Source organism: Canis aureus, chromosome 12 (assembly GCF_053574225.1).
Source record: "Canis aureus isolate CA01 chromosome 12, VMU_Caureus_v.1.0, whole genome shotgun sequence".
Lineage (NCBI taxonomy): Eukaryota > Metazoa > Chordata > Mammalia > Carnivora > Canidae > Canis > Canis aureus.
Window position 1 is genome coordinate 31,351,879 of NC_135622.1, and position 16,245 is coordinate 31,368,123.

Sequence of the window (16,245 nt, forward strand, 5' to 3'; positions counted from 1 at the left end):
CTTGGAAATGGTTTGTTCTCAAGTGTTTTAGACATTCCTTCAATATCCTGCATGCACTTTTCTATGCACTATCTCTGAAGAAGCCTTGCGCTCATTTACAGTCATTTTCTTATCTGCTAAAAGGGTAGAAATGCTGAGTGCATCTGTTGGGTGTGTGGGAGTGCGTCTGAAGAGGAAATGCTAACACAAGGGCCTGGTTCCCAAGAAACGGGGTCTCATTCTTGACGTTGACACGATGTATGGTCTTATAGGAGTAAAAATCCTTTGAACTGGTGAGGCTGGGCCATTATTCTTAGAATCAAAAGATGGGTGGAGGAACTTCTTTTTTTTAATGATTCAGGCAGACAGTAATACCTTCAAGTCTTTTGAAATTTATGTGGCGAGTTAGTCCTACACTAAAATGACTTATGCTTCTGGGCCTCCTATTTGTGAGTTTTTGCTACCCTCTGTCTCACAAATAATAATCATGTCTGCGATTCTCAGTATGCTTACTGCTAGCAGTTGAGCACCTTTCTTCTAATTCATTGGCTGTTTCTAATATCCCATAGATTTTTAAAAAGTAATAATAATGACAAAACCAAACCCAAACAAACAAAATCCTGGAAGGCAAGCTTGTTCAAACAATTTAAAAAAAGCAAGAGTAAAAAGTGAATGAGTCTGAGTGAGCATGTGGCTTGACCTTTGGAACCTGGACTTTATGGTATCTACATTGGCTGTTTGGGGGCCTATTCTACTTCCTTGTTCTTCATCATTGTAAGCTGAAGAAGTGGTTTCAGGATTGGTGGGACATTATTGCATGTATCTCCTACCATGGCAACCTCATAGCATCCCACTGTGGCAGGGATATAGCTTTATTTCCCAGAAGAGGGGCTGAGAAAGAAACAGAAAGGTGTCCATAATGGCTCTCCATGAGGCATGGCCCAAGGACCATGCTACATGAAATAGTAAGGTGGCATGTTTATTTATAAATGGCCACATTGACTGCTCACCAATCATAATTCTGAAGCTGATTTTTTAATACTTTGATCAGAACTACTTATTTCTTGACCTCTTTTAGAGACCTTCTGAAAGAGTCTAGTGTCAGAAAAGAAGTCAGGAGTCAAGAATTGCTGTCTAGATCCAGCTCTGTGAGGTTGCTTAACCTTTCTGAGCCCTGATTATAAAATATGATGGCCTTGGTTAAACTTGACATTTGCTAGGATCCCTCTAATTATACCTTGCGTATCTTTGATTTTCTGTGAGCTTTGGAGCCAGCCATCTTCAGGAGTCAGGGCAATGGCTGTGAAAGCACAGACCCTCTTCCTGTGGGGAATTGCAGCTGGAGTGTCCCCAGAGCATCATGGCCACAAAGTGGGCTTATGCCAGTGAGCTCCTAGCCCTCCCTCACCACGTGCCTGGATGGGGCGGGAGGAACATCAGCTCCTCAGGTCCACGCTTCATTCTCTTTGGCATCCCCCTGCGTCTCTGCCTTTATCCTCCTCAGTCTCTCCCCAGGAGCCACCGGCAGGCATGTCCCATTCTGCAGCCAATTCTGACCAAGGCAGGAAATGGATGTGGAGCCTCAGTCTGCCACTGGAGGGATGAGGGGCCTGGAATTTGGTCTCATGGTTTCAATCAGTAACAATCGTGCCTTGGTTAAACCTCAGAGGCGACGGTGCTACCACCACTCAAAGCTGATAGTAAGTCGTGTTCTTCAGATGTGGGATCCAGAGGCTTAGACACGACTTGCAGGCTCCTGGGTGCCTTCCTTCTGCTCTCAGTTTCCTTTGCTCAAATCCAAATGAGGACTGGGTGTGTCAGTCAGCCGGGCAGCCCCGGCAGCCTGCAACTTCCAGAATTTCCTATGCATCCCCACCCCCCACTGGCGTCAGCAGTAGATTCCCAAATCCACAATCTGACCAAAGTCTTGTCTAGTATTCCATATCCTGCCCACTTTCCTTGAGGCTTGGGGCCTCCCCAGGGCTCAGCAGCATGCTGGGCAGGGTTCCGTTGGGGATGGACAGCCAGGGGTCCTACTGGTACCTAGACTCTGCTGGTGTCTCCTTTTGTCTCAGCAGGGCCAGGCCCTCTTTGTCACCTGCAAGAATCACTCCTGGGCTTGCCTTGCATGGCTTAGTGTCCTCACCGGAGAGTCCTCCAAGGCTGAATAAGTAGCCCAGAGTCCCAACACACTCGGTTCCTTAGGCCCACCTCTTTCATGCCCCTAGAAAAGCAAGAGCAGATCAATAAATGCCTTTTGAAAGAATGTCTGGGTTTGTGGAGAAATCATCCTGAGATGTGATTTAGTCTTGGAAGACACAGGTCTCCTTGAAATCTTGAGAGACATCATTGGGCCTTAACTGTAACTAATATCTACTAAGCCATAATCTTGGAAGAGGTAATATGAGGAAGGTTGTAGTGATGGAAGCTTTTGGTGTTTGAGGAGCAGAACTGAAAATGGAGAAGCCAAGGGGGGTATAGAATTTGTCAGGGTGTCTGCCCAGAGGCGAGTAAGAGCTGATTCTAGACAACAGGTGCTGGGCCTCAGACAGAGGGGAACAAGGGTGGCTGCAAATGGCCCTAGGGACATGCAATGCCCAGGCTTGATTCTGTGCTCCGTAGTGCAAGGCCCAGCTACTGCTGGCCACAGGTTGTCCCTCAGCCTCCCCTCCGGGGTTCCCTGTAAGTGGACTCCTGACACTCTGGCTTACCTCTTCAGTCCTCTCTGAACTTGCTGTTTGACAAGGAGAGCCAGGGCGAGCACTTCCTTCCTGGAGTTGCTGGGAAAACAGAGCCCCAGAGCATGCAAGTTGGACCTCAGCTGCCAGCCAGGTCTTCTGCATGTGCTAACCCCATGAGCAACTGTGGGCAGAGATGCCTTCCTGCTCCCACCTCCGTGGGAGCCTGGCCTCAAACACGGAGAACAAAATTGGGGCACCAAGCCGGGAGGTCTCTTCACTAGCACCCAGTGCCTCCATTAGTCCCATGGCTTCCTGGCCTGGCCATTGTTGCTCACTGTAAAAGGCTCACAGAGAAGGGGTCCCTCGGAGTCTTCTCAGACAACTCTCAGGGGACAAAGAGGAGAGAACTCAAAGCCTTAAGGAAGAGTCTGGGGGTTGGAGTGTAGTCAGAGAGGGAGCCAAGCCCCCTTCAGTTTCTGAAAAGCCTCCCCTGAAGTCTCTGCCGGTCCCAGGGCCTTTGACGGGGCAGCGGTGCCCCCTGGTGGCCACCGTGGCCGGGATCTCCTCCCCAGTCCCAGCTTGGAGGGCTTCCCATTCTCCCCTCCCCAGGTCCAGAACTCTTCCCCCAAAGCCCCCACTGTCCACAATTGTTTCCTTTTATCCTTTTAAAAAACCTAGTCCCCATATTTTTTCTTTTGAAGTCAACTTTTGTCTTTTGAAACCTCCCTGCAAAAGATGGATAAACTAGTAATCAGGCTTTAACCACTGATGAAATGGGCAAGTTAGCACTGTGCAGGTGCTCATCTGGGCTGGAGAGATACATTTGCTTCAATGTGCCATTTGTCTCTCAAATTTCCTACACTTAAATTCAATCTGAAATAACTACAATGTCCTGAACGCCTAGTCTGTGCCAGCCTCCGTGTTGGGGATCAGCTCTGTGCCTCCTTTTACTCTCTGTCGGGGACACCATCTTTCTGTTGGGGGAAGAGAGGAGTGGCTTTGGTAGGATGTGGGTGCAGTTGGATCTCCAGGTTATCCTGCCCCAAATTCCTCCTGACTAGCTGCTGGTCACAACCATCTGGCCTTTTTTGTCTTGGGGCACCGGATCTACAAGCTTAGCCGCTTCATTCGGATCTACAAACTTAGCTGTTTGATTCTGTGAGGTGAGTAGGAAGCAGCTGCTCACTGTGGAGTGCTTGCACCCCATCTTGGCTTTTGCAGGGTGCTGGCTTCTCATCACTTGCCAGTCTTGCTGTAGGGCATTGCGAGGGGTGTATATGGTGGGTAGGAAGCACCCATTCTTAGGAGGCCAGGATGAGAGTCCCCCAACAACCCAAATGGGCCCCAAGTAGGGGTTAAAGGCAATCGCTCAAAGTTAGAGGACTTTTATTTTCCCCCTTCAAAGAGAAAAAGCTGAACTATTCAAATAAAAATGAGGGTTATGATGGAGCACGAAACTCTTGGCCTGGGTTCCAGTCTCAACACAGATCAGCACTTACTTCCTGCCCCCGGCTTTGATTTCCCAAACTGTTCGAGGGCTGCAATACCCCTCAAAAGGCCCCTCTCTGCCCTGCAGTTCTCTACTTCCAATTCTTTTGCTTTTGTGCAGCCAGGCAGGCTAGGATGCGGCTTTGATCTGCACAGACTGGATCCTGTCCTGGCACCAGCTACCTCCCACCCACTCACATGGATTCTGGGCTTTCAGTTTTGCCAGTGTAATATTTTGCTAGTGTTTATTTTTAAAAGGTCTGCATCTGTGGTGACCGTCTCCCATTTTGAGAATTAACTGCTTACAGATGTTGCGTGTGGCACAGCATTCTCCCAGGCAGTGAAACCACTGGGGTTTGGATATCATTTCAAAAGGAAGAGGAGAGAAGAAAAGCTGTGTGTCTCTGATGTAGGTGGCAGAACTTACTGACCTTCTATAAAATGCCCGAATGAGATCTACTTTTAGAAATTGTAGGGTGGAGAATTTCTTAAGGTTCGAGAACCCAAGTGTTAAAAAGCTCTCATTGAAACGGTCATTTGCGGGATGTTTGTGGCTACGGCGCCGGGCTGGGGCCGAGCTGTCTCCTTCTACCCTTGCACACAGAGCCCTTACCGCTCACACAGCCGTGGTCAGCTCGGGCCAGTCCAGGCAGCAACATCTCTTTGGGTTCCGAATGGCTGAGTTTAGGTAAAGCGCATCTCAGTCTAGTGCAAAGTCCAGCAGACCCTTCAGACTCAGGGGTCCTGGGTGTACTTGCCAGCTCTCCACCCTCTGCAGTCCTCCCCACCTTGACCCGCCCCCCTCCATCCCCAGGTGCCACCCAGCCCTTCCTCCTCATGCACAGCAGAAAACCAGTCCAGGCCTAAAAAGACATCTTGTGAGATCCTGAGAGGCCTCCATACAAAGCCCATTTCTGTTTTCTCATTCATTCAGCAATTTCCAAATCCAGACTTGAGAATGGAAACTAAGGAGGAGGGGTCATAGCCAACTCTTTGTGTGGGTGCTTATGGGGTGTGTGTGTGTGTGTGTGTGTGTGTGTGTGGTTTGTGCACATGCAGTGATATTTGTGGCTGTGAGGAGTGAACGGATAGGGAGCAGTTCCTTTCCCCAGTTGGTCATCACCCTGGGCTGGACAGCTTCCCTTTTGCTACATTTGTAGTACCCTCTCTTATTTCAATGACCCCTCTGTTCTCCATTTCTTCCCGCTTAGCAGGCAGATTCCTGCTGCCTTTGCCCCATGAGAGTGACTCAGAATAAAGGAAAGTTTGATCAGGAGAGGACCTTAGAGACTATCTTTAAATTATAATGAATCTGACCACTTTAAATATGAGAAGATTGAGGCCCAATCTGTACAGTCTGCTTGGATAGCAATTTCATGCTAGCTCCAAATCAGCAGATTTAAACATTGTGGTCATATTACTTTGTATTTCTGGTAAGATTTTCTTTATCAAAGAGATACTCAAAAACCAGAGAGGGAATATATATAATGTTCATGGTAAGTGTTCGGATGTGGTTTAGAATATAGAGATTTAGAAGACAATACTCAAGCTAGATACAGTTTTTTTAAGAAGAAAATTAACAGTCACTTGTTCAAAATCCTGTAATATAAAAATGGGAGGAATAAGTTGAGTGTATGGTCGGTTTATGATTAGGGATAGTATTTCCTCTTGGAATATAATAACTTAAAAAACAGTACACAAGAATGGCAGTGGAAATATTGACAAGTTGTACTCAAATCTTGTTTGTATATATACATATAAACACACAATGAGGGGAAGTGTAATTATTTTTTCAAAGAAAAACATGAACATTTATCAAACCAGATCTATCATTAGGAGAAGTGATGCATAGTACCAAGCTGGGGAAGCAGAGAGAAGGACAAAAGACAAAGCCACTGATGGACAATAAGACCATAGGAATTTGAGATGCCTGGGTGGCTCAGCAGTTGAGCATCTGCCTTTGGCTCAGGGAGTGATCCCGGTCTGGGGATTGAGCCCCATATCAGGCTCCCTGTGAAGAGCCTGCTTCTCCTGTCTAGGTCTCTGTGTCTTTCATGAATAGATAAATAAAATCTATAAAAAATAATAAATCTTAAAAAAAATGACGACAGGAATTAGGACTTCCTTTCAGTAGTTAGAAGGTAGGGGGAAAATTGTCTAAGATGATGCTCCTGGCTGTTCAGGGTTTGCATATTAGCATATCAGAAAACATGTTTTTATCTAGTATCCTTTCATTATAAAATATCAAACAAAAATCTCCTTATAGGCCTTAGACAAACATGAAGGAATTGACCATTGTTTCCTAAGGGATCTCACAGAGAGAATCTTTTCTTACTGTAGGAGGATTCTCACAATTCTAAAGGGCTTCTTTGGTTGAAAACCATGATAACTTTGAGGGGGTTACCAGTCAGGCTACCCAGAACTTTCACCTGCCCTGTCCTCTCGCAGTTAATAGGCGCGTATAACAGGACCCACCACTTAGGCGAACGTGCAGACTGCCTTGCTTTTGGCTACCACATGTTTTCTAGTGTATTTGTGCTTGGTCCACATGATGCCTAAAGACTGGTTTGACTGGTTTTTGCTTCATTGAATGGATGAGACTGATCTATTTGGTGTCTTGTGGAGGCAGATCCCTGCTCTGGGGACACATGAGGGAATGAGTCTCCTTTTTCATGAAGGCAAGTTTGAGGTATTTTGATATGACAGAGCTGTAAGCATATGTTCTTAGCGGTTTTAGAGTAGGTCTGGAAAAACCAACCACCAACCACACCACACCCAGATGGGAGGCACTAGAAACAGTGGTTTCGTGATGGGTCCCAGAAGGGCCTGGGCTGTTGGAGGGTGCTGACGTGATCTATGCCAACCACAGGGTTGTGGACAGTGGCCACAGATGGTAGGGGCCATGAGACAAACCAGGTGCAAAGGCAGAGTGGGGGGCTGGCATCTGAGCCAATTTGAGTGCCAGTCTCTAGGGGGCATCCAGACATTGGTGGATCACATCAGGAATGTGATGCCACTTTATTCACTATAATTTTGTTCCTGACTCCAGTGTGTGGATTTTTTTGCTCACATCACCAATTTTCTGGTGCCAGTTGGGTGTTCTACAGCTCACTTCAATTCTGGCACTATCTACCTGGAGACAGTGTCAGACTCCACAAGTTTAGGGCTTAGTCCTACAGACTGCCCCTCTCCTCCACTTGCAATTGTGACAGATACCAATTGTGACAGATACCAATTGTGACAGCTTGTCACCTGTGCTTCTGGCCTATTAGCTATAGATACAGATTCTAATGACCCACTCCTTGGGTTTGATTAATTTGTTGGAGTGGCTCATAGAACTCAAAAAGTATTTTACTTACTAGATTTGTGGCTTATTATAAAAGGATATATTTCAGGAACAGCCAGATGGAAGAGATGTATAGGATAAGGCATAGAGAAGGGGAACAGAGCTTCTACATCCTCTTCAAGAATGCTACCATGCCCGACTCTCCATGTGTTCACCAACCTGAAGCTCTCCAAATCCTGTCCTTTTGGGGTTTTATGGTGGCTTCATTACATAGGTAAGATCGATTAAATTATTAGCCATTCATGATGAAACTCAGTCTCTAGCCCCTCTCCCTGGCTCCAGAAGTTGGGGGTGGTGCTGAAAGGTCCAACCCTCCAATAACATGGCTGGTTCCCTTAGGTGCTTTTTCAAAGTCAAATTCATTAATGTAAACTTTGGTGTGGATGAAAGGGGTTTGTTATATAAATATAAAGACACTTTTATTGCACTTAACACTTACAAAATCCGAAGGGTTTTTAAGATCACTATGTCAGAAACTTATATATATATTTCTTATTATAAATATATTTTTCTTACTATATATATTTCTTATTATATATTTCTTATAATAAATATATATTTTAATGTATTTCTTATATTTCTTATTATGTATATTTCTTATTATAAATCACAATACGCACAAAGGTTCCTATACACGTGAATGTAACATTTTATTTGCATGGTACTTTTAACCCTGAGTCCAGCATGAACAGCTGCTTGATGGTGACTCAAGCATTACAGTTGCTGCAATTCTGAGGCAAATTGGCTCAATACATTTGCTAGATATAAATGATTGCCTTAATTATGCAAATTTAAAATGCCTGATGTAATATGCTCCCCCCAATAAATTGTTTGGTTTGGAATGACCTGTTATCAATATACATCATATCTCAAGCCTGAAGAAAGAGGTATGCGTTTATTAATGTAAAATAAGGTTGTCCCTAAACATGAAACCAATGTTAAACAAATAATGAAGAAGATAGCTGTGGAGTGCTTCCTGTGGGTCAGGTACTTTACACATGTCATTGTATATATTACCACAGCATGCTGTGAGGTAGGTGTTATTATTCCTGTATCACATAAGGGAATATTAAGGTTCAGAAAGGATAAGTAACCTGACAGCTTGTGTGTGTCAGAGCTGAAATGCCAACCCAGATTATAGCACTACGGATTTCTAGCAATTAAGCCCTCTGTTCTACCACTTGTAAATATGTTTTTAAAAAATTGGTTGGAGGAGCTTCCATACTTTTAGCTTGTCTGGGTGTCAGTCTGTGTGTGGTGCTCAGGCTAGTGCCATCAGGCAGAAATGTCCAAGGTGAGCCTCGAAATGACAATATCTTGTGCATTATTGAAGAGAAAATATTCTCTAGGCAAAGAAAACAGGGTAGAGAGTGTCAGGCTGGAGATGGGTAGGGTTTTCAGGTGGATCCATAGACTTCCCAGTTGTGGTGGCTTGAAGAATGATGTGTTAGGTAATGGAGGGATGAAGTCAGGGGACAGATTTTCTGGGGCCAGGAACGGAAGTCTTTCTCATCAGGGAGGTGGGACCAGGGCCAGGGCAGAACTTAATACCCCTGCACCTGCAGGAGAGCTCTAATAGCCCCCACATGTTACAAATACACAGAAAGATGTCACTGGAGCATTTAGGTGGTTCAATGGTTAGCGTGTGCCTTCGGCTCAGGTCGTGATCCCAGTCTTGGGATTGAGTTCCACATTTGCTCCCCACAGGGAGCCTGCTTCTCCCTCAGCCTCTATCTCTGCCTCTCTCTGTGTGTCTTTTGTGAATAAATAAATGAAATCTTTAAAAAACAAAGAAAAAAAAAAGAAAGAAAGATGTCACTGTGGTGTGGCACTTAGTATTGGCATGATGTGACCCGCAACTCTAGACTTTCACCTTCTTAACACTGTTTAGCCTCCAGCAAATTCTTCTCCATTTGTCCCTAGGGGTATTCCCTTGGAATGAAAGGTGGCTGTGTTCTGATGTGAAGAAGGTTGGGGGGGGGGGGGGTTGTGTTGCCACCAGCACCAGGAAAGGCCACTGCTTCTAAACACACCGAGGATTTCAGTGGCAGAAGCCCTAAAGCAGGGAAAAAATGGATTAACTTGTGAAAATACTCATCTCAGATATCATGAATACTATGGATTCATATCAAATATCATTTTCCAGAAGTGCTAAGAATCCATTTTCTTGTTTCTCTTCAATTTCTGATTTCTGGTAGAGATATTCTGAAATTAACATGATACTGATCTTTATAACAATTGTAAATAGACAATGGCTGAGGAACATTTGCCATTTACCACCTAAACAATTCACATTACACTTAATTTTGTATGTATGTACATCTAGATATAACATGTATGAGGATAACACCCATTCTTTACATTAGCAAGTAGACTTTAGATGCTGGAATTGCAATACTTTATTGCAATTTAAAAATAAAGAATGCTTAATTTTTATAAAAATGCTAAATATAATCAAGTTACCTTTTCAGAAAATCAAATTAAAATGTTATCACTATTTAAAATTTTGCATATAGTTTTTTTGCCATTTAATGTGAATAGATATTTTGAATATTAAAATTATTATTAAAATACACTTAAGATATATGTAAATGTAATTTTACTTTTTCTTTTTTTACATTTTTTATAAAATATGCTCAAATGAGGCAAATTTGAATGGAATTACATTTTATATTAATCTTTTTAGCATTGAGAATAAATACAGTCAATGTTGTGATAAAATAGGACCGTAAAAGTCAGAAGCTAAAAAGAAAAATTGCCAAAGAAGTGATCTGCTTAAACCCTTAAAAAGTACAGAAATAATAAAAGTGAGTAGGTTTTGGTTGGACCATTCTATCTAATATTTTTACACAGGACCTTACAAATTATTTATTTGCTGAAGATTTAATTAGTGAACAAAACAATGAGAATGTAAAGGGGAATTATTCATATCAAATTTACAACTCAGACGCCATAGATACAATCTGTGCCTGCCTAGGAGACACAAAGAAAATTGCATTCGAGAAATTTCCCCTGTGGGAGGAGAATGATGATATGGAAATCAGAAATCATAGGGGCTTCGCTGTGCTTGTGGGAGGCTTATTCTGGAAAATGTTCCCTCTCACAGCAGGAGAATGTTTCCTTAAAACACATGTCCCAACCAAATGAATGATGCAAATCCTGGAAGAACATGGCAGAAAATGTAATATTCATTTTACACCCAAATCCTTTCATTTGGAGAAAGCAATTGCAGAAACCAACTTTTATATCCTAGGCTCTAAGACAGTAGTTGGTTAATTCTGTACCAGTTACAATCAATCTTGAAGATCATCTTTAGTTAAAGAAGGTATTTGGGTCCAGAAGAGGAAAGTCACTTATACAACAAAAAGGCACACAATTGTTTAAGGGGGGAAAAAAGAGATGAATAATCAGAAAACAAGAGTAGTCAACAAAAACAGGTAAATGAAAAGACAGAACATTGGCTGATATTATTACAAGTATTATGGGGCACCGTGGTGCTCAGTCGGCTGACTCTTGATTTCCACTCAGGTCATGATCTCAGAGTCCTGGGATCCAGCCTCGCATCCAGCTTCACGCTCAATTGGGAATCTGCTTCCCCTCTCCTCCTCTGCCCCTCTTTGCTGCTCATGGGCTCTCTCTCAAATAAGTATATACATCTTTAAAAAAATATCATGTGCCCCAAATTTAGCCAAACAAAATGAAACTTTTCATGGCACTAATAATATAGTTTTTATAGAAAACAATGGAAAATTGTCTGGGTTTTATGTAAATGATTTAAAAATTTGCAGCTAGAATGTTCAAACATGAAAAAGACATTTGAACCCAAGTGATTATTTATGAGGATGGAGGATTAAGAAGAGATTATAAATTAATGGATAATAAAATGATAAAAAATTGCATAGGTTTTAAAAAAGCTAATAGTATTCAATTCAACTAGGTTGTAGCAGAGTTGAAAATCACGTTACACGACTCACATTTATGATACTCATTGTTAAACTATCAGGTGAAAACAAGAAACTTGAATTTGAGTATTTTATTTGTTTTACACCTGTTGTGAAAAATACAGGTTTTGCCTTATCTGAAGACACAGCTTTAAATTTTAGCCACTGATTTAAAAGATTGTTAAGGGTAATAAGCCTGTGATAATGATGCTAAAAAGAAAAAGGTATACAATCCGGAAGTTTAGCTGGAAATACAGAAGCGTTCTGTAAACAGTAGTTTGAATTTTAACAATGACGCATATAGCTTCAGCTCTGATGATAGCTTTGTCATTCCTTGGAACAACCCAAAGATTATATACATTGTTTTCAATATATTATATTGTATTGCCTGAAGGCAGTACGTCTTGATGAAAAACATACCAAATCTGATCAGCTATAGAATGGGATTTCCAATGAAATGCTGTTAAGGCAATTAGATTTAATTTAGGCAAGTTATGAAATGTTAGTAGAGCTAAGAAAAAACCAGAAGGTCCTCAAATAAAGAGCAAATCTTGATCTTTATTGCTTGCTATAAATGATGTTAGCAAAGGTTTACAAAAACAGAAACAAAATTACCAAATCCCTGAACTCTTTTAAGTTTGGTTATTTCGCTTTGAAAGAGTCTAAAAATGTATTTAAAAATGTAGAGAACATTTTATTATAAGCAGAAAAAGGCTGTGTGATAAATATACAACAAAAGTACAGTTCCAGTAAAATACAAGGAAATTTGAATGAAACAAAAATATCTGAGTGATGAAGAAGATTCGCATATATATGATCTGAAAACTGGTTTCTTTTTTTTTTTTTTTAAAGATTTATTTATTCAGAGAAAGAGAGAGAGACTGAGAGGCAGAGACACAGGCAGAGGGAGAAGCAGGCTCCATGCAGGGAGCCCTACGTGGGACTCGATCCTGGGTCCCCAGGATCACACACCGGGCTGCAGGCGGCGCCAAACCGCTGCACCACTGGGGCTGCCCTGAAAACTGGTTTCTAAAGACTCTTTTCTGGCCACTGTACACTAGTCTATCATCTTGATCAGGGAGAAATTTGAACAAATATCCCAAAATATTGCTATTTTCGGTTTTCTTTATAATAACTACTCCAGAAAAATTTAAAAGAAGATAAATTTATGAAATAGTGCATAGATCTAGATGTTGTTTTAAGAGGAGCTAAAAATCACTATATAAGTGACAGCAAGTTACATAATGAAATGAAAATATTTTGTATTTCTAGCTAATTTACCATATGTGACCTCATTACAGTGTTTGAGCTTGGTTATGTCACATGTATGGTTCATTTCCAATTCAAGTATTGCTTTAAGATTTTTCTTGACATTTCAATGGTTACTATCTTTGCAGAATGTTTCCCTAAATTTAAAATTGCCAAATTTGGCATCATTATGAAAAATTTTGATTCTAGCAGTACAATTAATGATTTGTTGAAATGAAGGACAAGAAATACAGACTTTATGAATTAAATTTATAATAAATAATTAATTATGGTGTGTCTTTACTGTATTATCCACCTAAATACGATCATTTCATCAAGATGTGCAACCAGGCATCACAATCAGTTGTCTGTGATATTTTGTCGACTTGTAGTCATACCAAAACCATAGCTTTGCACACATTGTTCAATTTTGATGCTACAAATGTTGTATTTGTCAAGGAAGGAAGAAAGGACATACATATTTAATAGTTTTTAGCTTGATTAATGACTTTTAAATATTTAGACATATGGTATCTTGGGTGGGCTTGAATGCTGGACTGATTTCTAGATGGATGTGTGTGTGGCTTGGGAGCCCACCCTTGGAGGGAAGATTAGGAAATGAATTTGGGGTTGAACTGAGAAATCTTCCACATCTGAAGGTAGTGTAAACCCAAGTACTCCTTCATGCTAAGATAGCAGGTTTTTTTTTTTTTTAAGATTTTGTTTATTTGTTCATGAGAGACACAGAAAGAGAGGCAAAGACATAGGCAGAAACAGGCTTTTTGCATGGAGCCCGATGCAGGACTCTTTCCCAGGACCCAGGATCACACCCTGAGCCAAAAGCAGATGCTCAACCACTGAGCAACCCAGGTTGCGCCCCCCTCCCCCGCCCCCTTTTAAAAATAGCATTTCTCCACCTTGGTTGCCCATTAGGATAATCTGGGTGGGATTAAAAATGCCTCTGGCCCAGGTCCCGCTGCCAAGAGCTTCTGATTTAGTGGTCTTGGTTGAGGCCAAATTATTAGCATTTTTAAAAAAGCTCTCCAGGTGATTCTAACATGCAGTCAGAGCTAAAAACAGCTACCGGTAGCTTAGCTAGCAAACAACATCCTGGCAGGGTTGACTGAGCTTTGCGGCCAGGTCACACTATGGCCACATTTTGGAACATTATGTCAGGCCTGAGTCATGCTGAGGTTGGACAGGGCTGGAACAAGAGGCTGCCATCAATGGAGAAACAGTAAGTGAGCCTGAGGCTCATGCATTTGACTGCCATTTATTGTGTTTCTACAGTATTTTAGGAACTGAGGTTAAGGAATAAAGTTATAGGAATAAGGGAAACAGATAATGTAAACAAAATCAATGAAGTGTCACAAATATTATGGCAAAAGTATATATTGGGTACAGAATAGATGAGGGGGGTTATAAACTGAATCTTGAAAGACATGGGGACTTCTGGGGGTGGTTGCAGTTGAGGACCTAGAGTTTGTATCCCTATGAACTTCTTGAATTGGGCAGGATGGGAATCCCAGGTGTCTTGAGAGCAGGAACCGACCTTTGGGGACAGACAAGTAGGGGAAACAGGAATGTAGAAAGGCTTTAGGAGCCTCTCTTTTTTGTTCTGGATCCACATTTAATAGCCCTGGATGCATTTTCTGAGCAATGTGTTAGAGCATCTTCAAACTGGGGTTGTAGGAGGCTTTCCTAGAGCTCTGATGGCATGGGAAGGGAATCCGGGTCCAAATCCTTAACTTCCATATGTATTTTTCCTGACATCCCTGCTGAAAGCAGGTGATTGACCCATGCTTCCAGCTGCTTCTAGCCATCTCGGTTTCCCACAGTCACCTTCTGTGCTTTCCAGAGGCAAGCAGTGACTCCTAGCCCTTTCAAATCTCCCTGTGATGTGCTGCCCCAGGGTGTAACCTCAGAGGCACCAAATAAAGGGATTCTTTGAAACATCAGTTCCAGGGACCTCCTTTAATGATTAATCAAAGAACCATAAACCTGGCTTCTGGTTTTGTATCTCAAACACATTTCTCTTAAAGGCAAAACATAGCATCAGACAAGGGTATTTTGGCCCGTTTTGTGATGTTTTTGAATCCTAATATATTGTACAGTGAGGAAGCTGGAGTGAAGACAAAATTACTTTAATCATTGATATTGCTTCTTCCCTCCCCAAAATTTTCCTCCAAGAGGAAAAAAGAAGCAAAGAGAGCATGAAAGAAATACTGAATGCTAAAATGACTCTTTTTTGAATGTTTATCATGAGCAATTCCTTTCAGCTATTCTCACATTCCTTCTAGGGTGCCTCATTTGTTAGAGAAAACTCACATTTAACCAATGGAAGCAATTAGTGATGCTAATTCTTTTCATCTTTTCTGGGATTACCAATTTATTCAAGATACATTTAACAAATAAATGGATAAAACTTGTGTGATTTATTTTTGATTGTTCTGAGTCTATAAAATACTTAAAATGTGTATTATCAAATCAAATAATGGATTGATTATACCTATTGCTTACCGTATTATTTAACATTTTCTATTACCTAGTAATAAAAATACAAAGTTATATGATGAACTGATTTTTTTTTTTTTTAAGCAGTATGTACCTTTATCATTGAGTGGATAGAAAGTTTGATTACAATGTTCAGTAAATTATTTCTGATTTTTAAATGTGGAATTTTGTTTATTTTTCCCCAAAACCCGAGCACCAGAATTTGAGAAACACATACATACATACTGAAGGAATATTATTTTGATCATAGTTCTAGCTTCATAAAAAACTTATGATTTTTGCTACTCATTACTTTCTGTTATTGCAAATTAAGGAAACAGAAATAGCATCTTGATTAATCATTTTGTTCTACAACTTTAATTTTTTAAAAAAAGTTTGAATTTATTTATTTATTTACTTATTTAAGTAATCTCTGTACCCAACATGGGGCTTGAAATCAAAATCCTGAAATCAAGAGTTGCATGCTCTTCTAACTGAGCCACCAGGTGCCCCATCGTTTTATAACTGTTAAAACCAGGGATTATTGATTACTTAGAGTCATATCACTTTAATATTGATGTGGCTGTTATTTCCCATAAGTAGAATGAGCTCATCTATGGGCCAAAGTTTTAGCAAAAACATAAAAGAAATACAATGACATTAAATTCTTTTGTCAAAAGCTATTGTGTGACTAAAAATATATTGAGATTACCATTATTTCCATTTTTCCTAAACCTTTTTCAGTATATTGTATAAATAGGTAGTTTTAAGTGAACGAGTAAAAGGTATACTTGTTAACTATTTGGTAAGTCTTGGAAAGGCATTTTTGCTATACTTTTCAGAAAATAAAAAAGCAAATGACTGTTGCCAGATGGCAGTTTTCTAATTCTTTACGTTTTAAGTATGTTGAAGAAGTTATTTGAAAAAAAAAAAAAAAAAAAGAAGTTATTTGAGTTGTCTGTCATCTGTCAATCATTAAAAGTGCTTTGGAAGAATGTCACCATGATCCTTGTCATTTGACTCAGTAGTTCAAAAAAGTGACATTCCAATAAGAAAACTCCTAGTTCTA

At 41.0% G+C, this 16,245-nt stretch overlaps 1 long non-coding RNA gene across 2 annotated transcripts in view; it reads left to right on the forward strand.

Annotated features, from left to right (window-relative positions):
• The first annotated feature begins 7,409 nt into the window (after nt 1-7,409).
• Nucleotides 7,410-16,245, forward strand: part of LOC144280927 (uncharacterized) — a 764,680-nt gene continuing 755,844 nt past the window's right edge. Inside the window, exon 1 of one of the 2 annotated variants that reach the window (XR_013349373.1) lies at nt 7,410-7,708. This is a non-coding gene — a long non-coding RNA (uncharacterized LOC144280927). The remainder of the gene's footprint in view (nt 7,709-16,245) is intronic. The other variant, XR_013349371.1, reaches the window with a different exon arrangement.